Source organism: Oncorhynchus kisutch, linkage group LG5 (assembly GCF_002021735.2).
Source record: "Oncorhynchus kisutch isolate 150728-3 linkage group LG5, Okis_V2, whole genome shotgun sequence".
Lineage (NCBI taxonomy): Eukaryota > Metazoa > Chordata > Actinopteri > Salmoniformes > Salmonidae > Oncorhynchus > Oncorhynchus kisutch.
In genome coordinates, this window is record NC_034178.2 from 6,920,303 (window position 1) to 6,926,445 (window position 6,143).

Consider the following 6,143-nt stretch of genomic DNA (forward strand, 5'->3'; position numbering starts at 1 on the left):
TGCCTTTTGCACACATTGTATATAGACCCCCCCTTCGTTTTCTACTGTGTTATTGACTTGTTAATTGTTTACTCCATGTGTAACTCTTTGTTGTATGCTCACACTGCTATGCTTTATCTTGGCCAGGTCGCAGTTGCAAATGAGAACTTGTTCTCAACTAGCCTACCTGGTTAAATAAAGGTGAAATAAAAAAAATAAAAAAATAAGACGTGCTTGGTGTGTGCTTCTGTTAACCAGGGGTGGCCTGGTCATACAAGGCTCGCCAGGTCAGACCCACCGAGGGGTACCTGGGAGTCTTTGCAGATCGACTATATCGTCCCCCTTCAACCTGCAAGGTTGCATCCCCACAAGGAACACATCTGTGCACACGACAGCACGTGTGTTGGCTAACCAGATCAATCTTCTCTGCGGGGTTCCAAACTGCTTCAAATCTGTGTTTTTTTTCTATTTCTGTCTGAACAGGCTTGTGGTAGTTGTCCCCTGGACAACAGAGGCCAGGAGAGTGATGGGACCAACCTACATTTAGTTCGGACAGTGAGTAGAACTTAACCATGCTCTGGTATGGAAGCATAGTGGGCCATACACAAACAACCAGATTCCACTTTATCCATAGGAGTAACAGGAACAGATAGATACATGGCCCTCTGTGGTTATCTCAGGACCAAATTGTGCCACACAGATCTGCTGTAACATAGGATCCAGCCATCTTCCCGCCTGCATAGACAACGACTTTCTGTTCATTCACATAGATAAGTTTAATCTTGGCATTTGTTTCCAACACAAAATAACAATCTGTTTCCAGTTATTGAATAAACCAAATTCACCCATAGGCATACTGAACACACTTTATTCTGTTTATAACAATGAATCCCAAGAAGTATTACCACATGACGAATCTGCTTCCTGCCACATATAGGTGCAAGCATGATGCACGTCATAACAGGACACATCAGCACATTGTTATTGTATAATCAGTCTTTTCCTATAGGTGACCTCTGCAGACCCAGGCCATTCGTCTGGACAAAACTGCAGGGAGGGTATGTACTGTGTTGGTTCGTGTGCTGCTAATGTCACAGCCTGGACAAATGTAAAGAGTTGTTCATGGTCAACCAAGTATTGTTTTAACTTTACTACATGTCAGTGGAGGCTGCTGAGGGGAGGACGACTCATGATGTCTGGAACGGAGCTAATGGAATGGCACAAAACACATGGAAACCATGTTTGATGTTGAGACCTTTCCACTCATTCCGCTCCAGCCATTACCAAGTGCCCGTCCTCCCCAATTAAGGTGCCACCAACCTCCTGTGCTACATGCGGTTACCACAATCCAACACAGTGTCCATAACCATATCCAGTCCTTAAAGTTGGTCCTGTTAAAAGAAACATTAACACAACCCTCTTGCATGATACTAGTCTAGTTACGGTTCATGTGTTCTACAACATATCTAATATTCTGGCAGTATTCCAGGTTCATTGTAGCAGTAATGGTAGAACACACATGGTTGAAGACACGTATTGAGGATTTGATTTCAGGTTACAAGGGTAGACTTAATCACAGCTTTGACTGGCCTCTTTGGGCTGGAATCTCCATGTCTAAGACATATCAGCTGGCTAAACAATGACAATATACGGCATGGATTTCAAATCAAGTAGTTACTGGTTTTCAGCACCTGACGCTTGGTGTTGATAGTATCATCAAGGCCATCAAGTCAGAAGCTGAGACATTATTGACGCTTAGTCGCATGGTTTTTGTCAAAACCCACACTGTGGAACACATAACTTATAGAACTTACACACAGGACTTGTTCAAAGCTGCACGGCAGGAGATATTGGATCTCTGCCTGGGTAAGGCACCACGCCATGCGCTGAATAACCTTATTGTTTCACTTGAACTAGAGAAATGGTTCAAGTCAGACAATATTCAGAATATTCTATATGCAGAACTGTTAGCTGCTGTGATGTACAATTGTAGAGGATATTTTGGCTGTATTTGTTTTCATTTAACTTTCCCTTTTATTTTTCCGGACCAAACATTTCCAACTCGAGCTCCACCCTTTGTGGGTGGTCATTAAAGACCAAATCATAAAATGTGATCACTTTGCTGGCTATTCTTTTGTGAATGGTACCAATACGTTGGTAACAACTTGGTCTTGTTGTCCTGAGACTTCAAGTTATGTAATTTGCACCTGTAATACATTGTCACGACTTCCGCCGAGGTCGGGCCCTCTCTTTGTTCAGGCGGCATTCGGCGGTCGACGTCACCGGTCTTCTAGCCATTGCTGATCCATCTTTCATTTTCCATTGGTTTTGTCTTTATTTTCTACACATCTGGTTTTCATTATCCAATTCCATGTTCATGTATTTAACCCTGTTTCCCCCATGTTTGTCGTGCATGATTATTTCTATGTTCTGTTCGGTTCATGATGGCTGGTTTTTCGAAGGGTGCTGTGTTCACCCGTGCGTAATATTTACCGTTGGTTATTGGTCAAATGTATTTGTTTTACCTTGTGCCTTATTTTTTGAGTAAAGTACGTTGCTCACTCATTTTGCTATCCTGCGCCTGACTTCATGCACCAGCTACACTCACCTTCTGACATACATTGCAATCTATAACTTTTAACGATACTGTACTGATGAGCGTATGATCATTGCACGCTATCCTAGTGTCTCATACCCAGTGGCGTGTGATAAGCGAGATTACTGTAATTATTTATTGACGTGTCCAGCTAACCACACGTTCTGCTTGGAAGTGACTGAAGATTTCACAATAGGAGAGCTGAATATTCTAGGCAGGGTACCCATGAACACTGATATTTCACCCTGGTGGGAGGATACCTATGAGATGAGCACCAGGTCTCTGATGGAGTCTATGGCCATGGTTCAGGAGCTTCTGCAGGATTCCAGCTACCATCTTCCTCACTCCCAGGTCATAGTCAACCTGGCCAAGAAGACCGCAACTATCCTGACCAGTGCCTCCCTTGCCTCAGCCATATACGCATACACGTGGTGGGACTGGGTGTACCGCCCGTGCGTCTTGGCAAGCCAGCTTGTGGTAACTATAACTTTAGTACAGTGTTGCTATTGCAGACATTGGAACACCTCTCTTCGAAAGACCACTTCAACTTCTTTCGCTATGGCACCTCTGGTTCTTTCCCAACCCAGAGGTGCCAAACAGGGGATTATTGTAGTCGAAAATAGAGAGAGTAAAATAATGTGAACGATGATGAAGGTCAGTGATGAAGCGTCTAGCGACTTGCTGGCCCGGAGCCCAGTGTGAAGACTCAATCACGATTTATGGCATTGTTTGAATGACAGACCATCTGTGGACTACCGCACGGGTCAAAAACACCTTATCTGTGGCAATCTCAATGAAGAGACATTCCCACAGAAGTCCTAGGGTCACTGAAGCCAGGAGAGGTAAAGACCAATTAAACTTGAATCTATGAAATTAATGTTACTGTATGAATTACATTATCATGTTTGCATTGTTTCAAGAGTTCACAAAGAGCTATGAATTATGATACATGTTATTGTACTATAAGTGCTACCAACTCTGTTGGTCGGACGGCAGATAGTTAAAGGAGCGACACAGGGGTGTGCTCTTATCATACAGTGTTGAGCTGTGGTGATTAGATTAGAGAATGGGTGTTGAGTTTCATACCTATTGTTGTTATTGTTTTGGGCAATGCAAAGTGACGGTAATTAGATGATGGGATATACTGGGATTTGCCACTCTTGGGAGAGTAAAAGATGGGTTTAAATGTTGATCATGGAGTCATTGGTAAACCGATCTCCTGATGTACATTTGTATGTCATAGTAGTGAATTTTCTATGCCGTTAAGACTTATTTTGTATTTTTATCGTGAAGATTTCTGGTATGTACCATTTTCTAATTAAACTCCTATTGTGTAACTGTAATACATCTGATTACTATTAAATGGATACGATCCGTAGTCCTCACATTTCTGAGTAATATTCCTTGAATTATTATTATTCTGCTATTATTACTATTCCTGCTACTGCTGCTGCTACTGCTATTACTATTACTATTACTGCTACTGCTATTACTATTCCTGCTGCTAATGCTGCTGCTGCTACTGCTCCTGCTATTACTATTACTATTCCTGCAACTACTGCTATTCCTGCTGCTACTGCTACTGCTATTACTATTCCTGCTATTACTATTACTATTCCTGCTACTGCTACTACTACTAATGTTACTGCTGCTACTGCTACTTCTGCTACTACTACTACTACTAATGCTGCTACGGCTACTACTAATGCTACAACTACTATTACTATTTATGCTACTGCTGCTGCTGCTACTGCTGCTACTACTACTAATGCTGCTGCTACTACTACTAATGCTGCTACTACTACTGCTGCTGCTACTGCTACTAATGCTACTGCTACTGCTAATGCTACTGCTGTTGTTGCTACTACTACTGCTGCTACTAATTCTACTGCTACTGCTACTAATTCTACTGCTAGTACTACTGCTGCTACTACTTCTGCCGCTACTGCTACTACTGCTATTGCTACTGATACTACTACTGCCTCTACTGCTATTACTAATGCTACTGATACTACTGCTGCCTCTACTACTGCTATTACTACTGCTACTGCTAATGATACTACTACTGCCTCTACTACTGCTATTACTACTGCTACTGCTAATGATACTACTACTGCCTCTACTACTGATACTGATACTACTACTACTACTACTACTATTTCTAATACAGTCACTTACCCTCAATTTTTCAACACTAGCCTCTAACAATTTCAAATTCAAAAATTATTCTACTAACATAAAAATACTCATGGAAAAGTACCCTTTCTACTTCCCTCTGCTCCCATTATCACAAAAGGTGTGAGACAGTCTCAGGTTTGTCTGGCAGCCTACACAAACAAAAAATCCACACCATGCCAGTGCAAAGTTTACACCTCAGGTCTGATTATTCCTTCTCATCTTGTTCCTTACTTTTTTACTCTGCACTTCATGTATTCTTTCTTTCAGAAAATACTGTAACATGTGCAGCCACCTAGTAAGTATGATCAATGCCAGACTAGAATAAAAAAAGTCCTCCTTAGAATTTCTTTGTACTATACACATTGAGTCATAAGCCCCATTTATACCTAGTTCTAACATGCGTCCTTTGTCCTGGTCTTGTCCACATTTGGATTGTGCCCACATTTTTAGACAGGTGTGGACAATTGAAATACGCATTGTGATCTGTCCGGAGGTAGTCAGGGACCCAGTGTATTTGGATATTATCATTCGAGTATAAACCGATCTGGATGGTCAAATAATTTAAATGATCACTATACTGGTCTCTAAAATCATTGACAGGTAACACCATGTCTTAAAATAAATAAATACATCTTATTGTCAAATAATCTGCATACTGGGAGGCACCATCGAATCTGGTCACAATGCAGACACAGTGGAAGGATATGAGACACATACCGTGTGTAGATGCAACGTTAACAATGTGGGCACATTCAGAATATGGATAAGATCAGAAAAGAAGACGCATGTTAGCACCAGGTATAAACAAGGCTAGAGACACAGTGATATGGCAACTTACAATCAGTCAGTCAGTGCTGTTCCCTCAGTCATCGATATCCTGTCTGAGACTTTCCTCCTCCTCCTCTCTCTTATACATCAGCCACCTCTAGTCCCTCCTTTCAGCTACATTAACCTCCTACAGCACTGTCCGGGCCCCACTACGGGAAAACACAAGCATGTCACGCACTGTGCCTTTGTTGGGCCTTACCTCATTGACTTCTGCATAGATCCCTTCTGAAAAAATAATTCACATCCCATTTCAGCTGTAATTGACATGAAACTATTGAAAATATACGGGAAGTACAGTACTACTTCCTCTTCACTATGGGTACAGTACATCATTCCTGTGCAGCAGTTAAATAAAGGGAGGAATAACTTGGAGTACATTGAGCGACATTATTCCCCCTCAGTGCTAGTGGTTTAGTGTCACATGTCCTGCATTTGGCATCAACCTGCAGGTTGATATGCTTGATACATGTTGATGACAGACATTTGTGAACTAGAAATGGATGCCGGTGAAAACAGTCAAAAGCTGTGGTGGTTATAAGTATTTAGTAATGTTACAGTGCAA

At 41.8% G+C, this 6,143-nt stretch overlaps 1 pseudogene; it reads left to right on the plus strand.

Moving 5' to 3' along the window:
* The first annotated feature begins 551 nt into the window (after positions 1-551).
* LOC109890405 (uncharacterized) lies at positions 552-3,217 on the plus strand (annotated as a pseudogene).
* Positions 3,218-6,143: the final 2,926 nt, after the last annotated feature.